Below are 11,349 nucleotides of genomic sequence, written 5' to 3' on the forward strand. Positions count from 1 at the left end.
GCGCCTGTAGAAGCCTTTGTATGGATTTGAGACGCCCTAGCATGCCAGTAATTTGAAAAATGGTAAAAGCAGAAAAAGCAAAAGATCTTTATCTTGTTTCTTTCTTGCCTTTTGGTACTATTGGTTTTTGTCAACACATGCATGTATAAGGCAGCTCATGTACATGCCAGACATTTGCCAGCATGGCAAATTGGTTACTTATGGAGAGCAGCACATGATTTCAGGAGTTAAGCGAATCAACAAAAAGATGATACTAAACAAAATGCCAACAATTCTTAGAAGAAACTTAAAGTTTCAATTCAATTTCAACAATCCAGAAACTTATTGGGTTGAAACTACTAATACTCCAAGTAAATCATCAACTTGGAATGTTTTGCCAGCTTTTTAAATAGGTCAACTCAGCCAAGCTCAGGCCACAAGTTTTTTGAACAATGTACAAAAGAAAATCTACACAGCAATATGCCAGGACTACAACACTTCTTGTTTGAATATCAAACCTTTCAAATTTTCTATTGAACAACTTGTCAGCCCATCTGTCTCTGCTAATTCTGAATTATCTCTCTTTGTTCACAAAAAGGGCAGGCTGTTATTACAGAAAAAATATGGCTCAGCTGGATGCAATGTTAGTGATGATATACATGGATCAAGAAGGAAAACTTGCACTTACATATCTTATCAAATTCTGTGAAGGATCGTCCCTGAAACATAAAATTTCAACAATTCGGTCATATGATCTGAAAGTTTCAGATTTTAACATGGGTAACATGCATATGAAAATGCTGAAAATTTCAACATAAAGCAATTAGAGATTACACTGTCAACAGAATTTTGGATCAACCCACTTCTCAACTTGTAAAAATGCTGAAAATTCAACATAGTATTGCTGCATTAAGAAATATGGAAGAAAATGATACAACTCACCTTGACGCTCAAGCCTTGCTCGAAATTTCACCGAGTCGACTCAGCCGTGTCTTCAGTCGAGTCACCGAGTTTTAAAACTATGAATGGGCAGACATAGGGGTGTGTGAAGATGGGAACACCTAGCAATAGGGCAGGTGAAGATAAGATAGTTAGCTTGCACATGTGCATGTGTATATGTTTAAATAAGAACCACTCACCCACCAGAATGAAAAGGAATAAAGTTAGATGTGCTAACAGAAAATTTATTCTGAGGTGAGCTTAAGGCTATCAGAGAAGCCATCTTAATGTTTTAACCCTTGTGATCATACCTCTACAAATCCATCCCCAAAGTTGACACCATTTCCAAAGTTATAAGTATGAGTGAGGTGGCGATTGAGCGAAGCAGAGTTGAACTGGGTGAGGATGAATATCTTGTTTATGCCACTATTAATGCAATTGCTCCTAGGAACATCGATAAGCTGATAGCATCCTCCGATAGGAACCTAAAAGTGACATAAGATTGTGTTAGAATGCATTCTGAATTTTCTGTTACTGTCAGCAATGTGACAAATATCATTCACATTTTGAAATATTGCAAGAAATACATTTGTGGGCTGAATTTATTTGCGGGCTTGGGAGTTGGATTAGAGCCAATATACCTTTCAAAAAGAGGATCCAAAGGTTTATGCTGACTAAAATTTATGTTGGCCATGAGATGGTTGAGGAATTAGTTACTTGCGTATTGCCAAGGAGAATTAGAGATCTACTCCATCTGTACAAAGTACATGAATGGCATGGATCTCAAACATGTCACCGAGTGGTGGGACATAAGAGGTAACTCCCCACAACGCAGAATTCCAAACAATGCCAATTATAGCAAACCAAACCAAACTAATTATGTTTGAGAACCAATAGCAGAGATGTTGTAGAGATAGGGCCAAAAACAGAAAACTACACCTTTGGATCCTCATCATCTTCATCATTTACTTCAGACTTCGACTTGTCAGATTCTTCCTCATCATCTTCATCTTCTTCATCAGCTTTAGCTTTTGCTTTGGATTTAGTTACTATTACATCCGACTGAAGAATAATATATTCAGATGCAATAGTATTTTCTGTTTACTGCATTCAGATAAATAGAAGTCCAAGACTCATGTCAGAACCTTCATTGAAGAGGAAGCCAAGTAAGACAGTGATTGGATGATAATTTAAGCATTCATGCAATGGAAAAGCATCTTCTTTTCTTTCTTTCTTTTAATTTGAAGTAACTTGGAAAATGGGAGAATAAGTATTCAGTTCATGAAGGCCTGACTTATTGTTGTTTCCATGGATCATCATCTGCAATCTGCAATATGAGGAGATTAACTGGTTTGTTCTGCCTGAACGGATGCAAAGACCTGCAAGGGAGAAAAACAGCTTAAGTTGTACTGGAAGGGAGATCCCCATCTGAATTATTGAATAATGACAAGAGTACAACATTTACAAAAGCTATACAAATTTATACTGAAAAATATATGGCAGATCCATGCTGAAGCTTGGCAGATCCCCATCTGAATTATTCAATAATGAAAAATATAGCACATCCATGGATATGTATAATACTCTACATATGGGACCTACAAACTCATCTGAATGAAAAATACAACAATGAAATTAAAATTCCAAATGAAATCAGAATTCCAAAGAAAGCCCAATTCAGCTACAAATTATAGATTGTTATCATTCCAAAATTACAATTGGATATTAAGTTACAAAAACAATAAGCAGCACAAAAGAAAGCCAATGCTTACATGCTAAGGCAATGCAACTGTCACCCTGCACTAGTGGACATGGCTCATGTGCAAATGGCGCAGTAAACTGTTAAAAACTGAATCATCAAACTGAACAATGCAACTGGCGCAGTAAACTGTTGATTATTAAAAAAAAAAAAAAATCTGTTTTGTATACAAGAAGCCAGGTTGTATACACTAAAATGATTATAAAAAAAAATCTGTGCATGCACTAGATGATAACTAAACTGAATTTGTGCTAGTAGAGAAAATACTCACAAATGTATTAACAGTAATGTTCTAAAAGGCGATTATACGAGTGAAGCACTTAAGAAGCTCATTCACACCATTAGTGGAAGATACACCTCCTTTAATGCTAGGAACAATAGTAGGCTTAGTTAGCTGGAATTTTTCCAATTCATCACTTGCAATGGATAACTCATGATCTGCAGCTTGAGATTCAAGGACTTCCTTGCAAATGCTACTCCCAGTCCCAGGAGCCATGCTGACTAATTCACAATCTCAGTTTCACACAACCCAGACAAACAATGGCCAATGCTATGTTATAACATTCCAACTCCTTCCTGCAGCTGCACCTATCCGGTGCAAGAACCTAAGAAAATCTTTGCTCTCACATAAAATAAAATACATGATTAATGCCAATCCATTCACTGTTGTAGTGGCAAGAACTGTTGCAGTTGCTAAGCCTTGTGCCCCTTGGCTAGGATATGCACAGTTTCACAATCCTGTTTGTCAAGCACCTAAGGAAAAATAAAATAAAAAAGCAGATTTGAGTCCTCTATGATGCACTAATCACAATTACTGGATTATAATTTTTTTACCAACCAAATGATGTAGTTGCAGTAAAAACAATAGCAAGCCTATTGAACTGAAACCATAACATTATTTGTACGCAACCGTTCATAATACAGAAAATTGATATTTATTTGTTGATAGATAGTCTTTAGCAAATCACATCCATATAAGAATACTCAACTTTTGATATCACTGTTCTCTCACATAAACTTGTATAAATTTAGCTCAGTCACCCTTCTCATGCCAAAATGGAAATTAACAATCACCACGACCTAAACTTAAATAAAAAGAAACCAGAGACATACATCACTGCCATACAATTCTAATCCAATCCCGATTCATGAATTAAAGGAAATTATTCAAATTTCACACTTACATTAGGAATAACTCACTGAAATTCAACTGATTAGAGGCTTTTCGAACTCATATATATAGAAACTCCGCTGTACTCATAAACCTAATCGACAACAAAGATCCAAACAAACAAAGGACCCCATTTCTCAGGAACAGTCACAAGCCTAACGCATAACAAAATCAGATTTAAAAAAAAAAAATTAAAATTTTTTTAAAAAAATCAGCAATTTCCACTGTCCTCTTCTACAGCTAAACCTTCCCTTTGATAAGAAAAGAGAAAAACCAAAACAAGAAGCCCATTCTGCATATCAAAAAAATAAAAATAAAAACTAAAAGTAGATGCAGATTTAACAGAATCTGATTAAAATATTCAACAGTTTAAACCATTCCTAAAATTTTAAACTGGTAAAAGTCAAATTCAAAGCTGTTGAATATTTTAATCAGATCAAACACAAAGAATAGGATCTTTTGGGTTTGCAGAGACAGCAATTGTTGCTCATTTAGCAATCATAATTAATAGGATCTTTTGGGCCTGCAGAGACAGTTGTTACGACTAATAATAACGAATGTTAACCATAAGGGCATAAAATGAGGCGAACAATTCATATAATCCAAGGCACCTATTATGCAATATATAACCCAATATATGCAAGCAGGCCCTGCTTCACTGATTTGGAGCATTGATCTGATGGGTCCACCAATGAAGGGGATGCTCCAAAAGTATCCAACTGGAAGACTATACTCTTCCAATCAGCAGCCCACAAATAGATGGTTAAGGAAAAAAATGCAGCAACAGTCTAGAAAAAAGGCCAATGATTGAAGGGTAGGGGTTTACCCCGATCAGGAATACTCTTGAAGGGTGGGGCACATTAGATCAACGGTCTGGATCACTGAACCATGGGTCCCACATACAAACTGGATGAATCAGGATGTAATACATGTCAGAACACCAAAATCTCTTCTTCTTCTTTACTTTTTGTTTTTACATATAATGAATTTTATGCAGAGATGCAATGAAGCAAGAAGTCATCTGTAGAGATAATTTGAAGGAAGAATTCGCCTAGATTTCATGAGAAAGAAATCAGAACAAGAGAATATTATGCTCGAAAGCTAAGAGAATATAACAGAAACTCAAAATAGTAAACAAAAAATAGGAATCCAAAAATACAGTGAGTATCCTGTTTAACACAAGCCAATCAGCTCTAACCACTGAAGATGAAAGGAACCTCTTTTCAACCAATATGTCAATCGACCCAAGAAACAGATGACAGACTAGAGCCACTCACATCAATGGGACAATAGATGTTCAGCTGAAACACCAGACCGATATAAACATAATTCTTCACAGACATAGCCTTGTTGAGTGGTTAAGGATCTTTCCAATAACTGACAACTTCAAAATCTAAAACTGCGGTTCTTTCCATAAAGATTGACACAATTCAACATTCTCAAATGAAAAAAAAAAAAAAATGAAAATGGAGAAAAGAGAAACCTCAGAAACTGACTCCCTTCTGGATCACTGCCACCTTCCATGGCAAAATCCAAAGCATAAAGTCCCAAATGAAAAAACAAGTAGAATTCAAACTGATAACTCTTCCCTGAAATCCTCGAAGCATCAGATAAGAACCTAATCGGATCGGAATCAAACACAACAGAAATAACGGAAATCTAAACCGAGTATTTATAAAAATAAAATAAATAAATAAACACCTGAAAATTCCGACTACATAATCGAGTGCAGAAAACACTCCACCCGTCACAAAATCCAACAGAATTCAGATCGAAAACTGCAAATCGAAGTATCGAACAAATCAGAACTGTATCACACAACAAATCGTTTCTATGTATTCGCATCAAACAACATAGAAAAATCCCTAATTAGGGTTTCAACATTGAATTAGGGTTTCCACATAGAAAATCCCTAATTAGGATTTCAACATAGTAAATCCCTAATTAGGGTTTCAACATTGTAAATCCCTAATTAGAAAATCACTAAGGTTGAAATTGATGAAATCTAGACTCTTACCTGTTTCAGATCTTCATCTAAGCCCTGAAATTAATGGCAGCTCGCGCGCGCGAGAGAGAGAGAGAGAGAGAGAGAGAGAGAGAGAGAGTCGGGGGTAGGCAGAAGCTGAGAGTCGCGCGCGAGAGAGAGAGAGTCGGGGGTAGGAAGAAGCTGAGAGTCGGGAGAGAGAGAGAGAGAGAGAGAGAGAGAGAGAGAGAGAGAGAGAGAGAGAGAGAGAGAGAGAGTCGTCGGGAGAGGTAGAGAAAGAGAGAGTCGGGAGAGGGAGAGGGAGAGAGAGAGAGAGAGAGAGAGAGAGAGAGAGAGAGAGAGAGTCGGGAGCGAAATGGAAATCGCCTGTTGTTTTTATTTTTATATAGAAACATTTGTGGCCCACTTTTAAATAGCGCCGCTGCATGGTGCACCCAAAGTGCCGGTTTTACCCATTTTTGTGGTAGTGAGGGTTTTCTGTAGCTACGAATTATAACCGTAGCCATAGCTATAGTATATCCCAGTCAATGATTTTTTTTATTTTTCATTTTTATTTTTTTTACATGGAGAAATTTATTCTACCTACAATTTTCTCTAATACATATTTATATAAATATATATAAGCATATAAATTTTTTTCTCTCTTTTTTTCATTTCTTTCTGTATTCATTTAACAAGAATATCTTATAAACTAAAATTAGTTACTTGACGTACCCTATATGATTTTGGGGTAGGAGAAGCTACTTTAGCCAACCAACCTAGTTAATTTTCAAGATTCCATCATGTCGATGGTCTAAAATCCATTTCATTCACTTCGCGGTCAATATCAATCCGGTCGCGGTGAATTTCGTTCATTTCATTTACTTCGCGATCATTTTTATGCATTTCATGGTCATTCCTAGTGATTCTGTGTTGATTCACGGTCATTTCCACGCATTTCACGTTCAATTCCCTTCACTTCACGGTCATTTCCACACATTTCACAGTCAATTCGCTTCACTTCACGGCCATTTCCAAGCATTTCACGATCAATTCTCTTCACTTCATGGCCATTTCCATGCATTTCACGGTCATATCCGGCAATTTTGTTTACATTCACGGTCATTTCGACGCACTTCACGGTCAATTCACTTCACTTAATGGCCATTTCCAAGCATTTCACGATCAATTCTCTTCACTTGACGGCCATTTCCATGCATTTCACGGTCATATCCAGCAATTCCGTTTACATTCACGGTCATTTCGACGCACTTCACGGTCAATTCACTTCACTTCATGGCCATTTCCAAGCATTTCATGATCAATTCTCTTCACTTCACGGCCATTTCCATGCATTTCACGGTCATATCCGGCAATTCCATGTTCATTCACGGTCAATTCGATGCACTTCACGGTCAATTAACTTCACTTTATGGCCATTTCCAAGCATTTCACGAGCAATTCTCTTCACTTCACGGCCATTTTCATGCATTTCATGGTCATATCCGGCAATTCCGTTTACGTTCACGGTCATTTCGACGCACTTCACGGTCAATTCACTTCACTTCACAGCCATTTCCAAGGACTTCACGGTCAATTCTCTTCACATCACGGCCATTTCCATGCATTTCATGGTCATATCCGAAAATTCTGTTTACGTTCACGGTCAATTTGACGCACTTCACGGTCAATTCACTTCACTTCACAGCCATTTCCACGCACTTCGCGGTCAATTCACTTAACTTCACCATCATTTCCATGCATTTCACGGTCATTCCTGGCGATTCCATGTTCATTCACGGTCAATTCGACGCACTTCATGGTCAATTCACTTCACTTCACGGCCATTTCCATGCACTTCGTGGTCAATTCACTTAACTTCATCGTCATTTCCATGCATTTCACGGTCATTCCCGGCGATTTCGTGTTCATTCACGGTCAATTCGATGCACTTCACGGTCAATTCACTTCACTTCACGGCCATTTCCACGCACTTCGCGGTCAATTCACTTAACTTCACCATCATTTCCATGCATTTCACGGTCATTCCCGGCAATTCCGTGTTCATTCACGGTCAATTCGACGCACTTCACGGTCAATTCACTTCACTTCATAGCCATTTCCATGCATTTCGCGGTCAATTCACTTCACTTCACCATCATTTCCATGCATTTCACGGTCATTCCCAGCGATTCTGTGTTCATTCACGGTCAATTCGACGCACTTCACGGTCAATTCACTTCACTACACGGCCATTTCAACGCACTTCGCGGTCAATTCACTTCACTTCACCGTCATTTCCATGCATTTCATGGTCATTCCCGACGATTCCGTGTTCATTCACGGTCAATCCGACGCACTTCACGGTCAATTTACTTCACTTCATGGCCATTTCCACACACTTCGTGGTCAATTCACTTAACTTCATCGTCATTTCCATGCATTTCACGGTCATTCCTGGCGATTCCGTGTTCATTCACGGTCAATTCGATGCACTTCACGGTCAATTCACTTCACTTCACGGCCATTTCGACGCACTTCGCGGTCAATTCACTTCACTTCACCGTCATTTCCATGCATTTCACGGTCATTTCCAGCGATTCCGTTTAGATTCACGTTCATTTCGATGCACTTCATGGTCAATTCCCTTCACTTCACGGCCATTTCCATGCATTTCACGGTCAATTCGCTTCACTTCATGGACAGTTCGATTCACTTCACGGTCAATTCCCTCCAATACAACACACTCAAACCAAATCAATCTCTCTAAAATTCCCGTGACCTTCACGCTCATTTCCATGCTGTTCATTCATTTCTTTAAATGATTTACGATCATAGACCAAAAAATTAAGTACATCCGAAGCTCAAGTGGGCCACGTAATAAAAAACAGTGGAAATAAAATAGTCGGAGTCGACTGGGCCATACCCGATTGACCCCAACTCGCTGTACATATACCCGGTCGACCGGGTCCCATTTCCCTACAATTCACATAAGTGGGGTCGACCGGGTAACTGTACAGGGAGTTGAGGTCGATCGGGTTTGACCCGATCGACCCCTACTGTTTTCTCTGGCAGGCATTCAATCTGCACTGTTTTCTATCATGTGGCTCACTTGAGCTTCTTATCTCTATCATTTTTCATTCATTTGTGGTTTTGTATTTGAGATGGTGTTACCAGCTCGGCCCTCTTGATTTTTTACTGGTTGTAGGACATATCAAGGCTTCTGGAAAGAACCCAAGCCAATCAATGTGACCACTTTTTTCCATTGATGACAATTCAATAAGTTCTGAAAATAGCTTATCCACGCTTCTGAACATAGATATGATAATGGATCGGAGGATGTTATATTGTATCGGTCAATAGAGAAAGGGCCTCTGTCATCATCAGGTGAAGGATTCGAAGTGGAGGATGTGGGCCACCATCTTCTAATTGAGAATCTCTATTTGCATGAAAGGGGAGAAGGAGACGATAGTGATTTAGAGGGTATGTTATTCCATCGTGTCGATAGAGAACAGACCGCTATCATCATCTGGAAAAGTATTTGAAGTGGAGCATGTGGGCCACCATCCACCAATCAAGAGACTTGATTTGCTTGAAGGGGCAGAAGGAGATGGTAATGTACTGGAGGGTATGCTACTACATGGATTCACAAATAAAAGGCTGCCATCATATTCTGATGAAGGATTCGAAGTGGAGGAGGTGGGCTCGATCATCAGATCAATGGTGAGGATAAACCAACCATAGACGGCACATGTACAAACTCAGTGTACAATAGGAAAATCTGCTATTCGTTACAAACATAACGCAACTTAGTTTTTCTTATTCAGATGAGTCACCATGACATTAATAAACTTGGTAGAATTTCTCACAGTACGTGTTCACAATATCGGTATCGATGCATGTATGACACCCTTAGGATACATAAACATCTGTCTTGTCCATAGAAATATTTAAAGGCATGGATTTCACGGTCATTTCCACGCATTTCACAATCATTCCCAGCGATTCCATGTTGATTCACGGTCATTTCCATGCATTTCACGATCAATTCCCTTCACTTCACGGTCATTTCCACGCATTTCATGGTCAATTCGCTTCACTTCACATTCATTTCCATGCATTTCACGGTCATGTTCGACGATTTTGTGTTGATTCACGGTCATTTCCATGCATTTCACGGTCAATTCCCTTCACTTCACGATCATTTCCACGTATTTCACGGTCAATTCGCTTCACTTCACGGTCATTTACATGCATTTCACGGTCATTCCCGTCGATTCCGTGTTGATTCACGGTCATTTCCACGCATTTCACGGTCAATTCCCTTCACTTCACGGTCATTTTCATGCATTTCACGGTTAATTCGCTTCACTTCACGGTCATTTCCATGCATTTCACGATCATTCCCATCGATTCCGTGTTGATTCACGGTCATTTCCACCCATTTCACGGTCAATTCCCTTCACTTCACCGTCATTTTCATGCATTTCACAGTCATTCCCGGTGACTACGTGTTGATTCGCAGTCATTTTCACGCACTTCACGGTCATTTTCACGCACTTCACGGTCAATTCACTTCACTTCACGGCCATTTCCATGCATCGCCGAGAATGACCGTGAAATGCATGGAAATGACCGTGAAGTGAAGGGAATTGACCGTAAAGTGAAGGGAATTGACTGTGAAATGCATGGAAATGATCGTGAATCAACACGGAATCGTCGGGAATGATCATGAAATGCATGGAAATGACCATGAAGTGAAGCGAATTGACCGTGAAATGCGTAGAAATGACCGTGAAGTGAAGGGCATTGACCATGAAATGCGTGGAAATGACTGTGAATCAACACGAAATCGACAGGAATGATCGTGAAATCCATGGAAATGACCTTGAAGTGAAGCGATTTGACCGTGTAATGCGTGGAAATGACCGTGAAGTGAAGGGAATTGACCGTGAAATGCATGGAAAGGACCGTGAAGTGAAGCGAATTGACCGTGAAGTGAAGGGAATTGACTGTGAAATGCATGGAATTGATCGTGAAGTGAAGCGAATTGACCGTGAAATGCATGGAATTGACAGTGAAGTGAAGTGAAATGACCGCGAAGTGCGTGGAAATGGCCGTGAAGCGAAGTGAATTGACCGTGAAGTGCGTCAAATTGACCATGAATCAACACGGAATCGCGAGGAATGACTGTGAAATGCAAGGAAATGACGGTGAAGTGAAGTGAATTGACCGCGAAGTGCGTGGAAATGGTCGTGAAGTGAAGTGAATTGACCGTGAAGTGCGTCGAATTGACCATGAATCAACACGAATTACCGGGAATGACCGTGAAATGCATGGAAATGGGTGTGAAGTGAAGTGAATTGACCGCGAAGTGCATGGAAATGGCCGTGAAGTGAAGCGAATTGACCGTGAAGTGCGTCGAATTGACCGTGAATGAACAGGGAATCACCAGGAATAACCGTGAAATGCATGGAAATGATGGTGAAGTGAAGTGAATTGACCGCGAAGTGCGTGGAAATGACCGTGAAGTGAAGT

General features: G+C 39.5%; 1 long non-coding RNA gene across 1 annotated transcript; it reads right to left on the reverse strand.

The window, feature by feature from the left end:
- Window positions 1–5,196: 5,196 nt before the first annotated feature.
- LOC131251913 (uncharacterized) lies at window positions 5,197–6,104 on the reverse strand. Its single transcript, XR_009174048.1, has 3 exons — window positions 5,866–6,104; window positions 5,550–5,626; window positions 5,197–5,437 (listed from the first exon to the last, which is right to left on the reverse strand). It is a non-coding gene; the product is annotated as an uncharacterized LOC131251913 (long non-coding RNA).
- Window positions 6,105–11,349: the final 5,245 nt, after the last annotated feature.

The sequence above is a fragment of the Magnolia sinica genome, chromosome 7 (assembly GCF_029962835.1).
Source record: "Magnolia sinica isolate HGM2019 chromosome 7, MsV1, whole genome shotgun sequence".
NCBI lineage: Eukaryota > Viridiplantae > Streptophyta > Magnoliopsida > Magnoliales > Magnoliaceae > Magnolia > Magnolia sinica.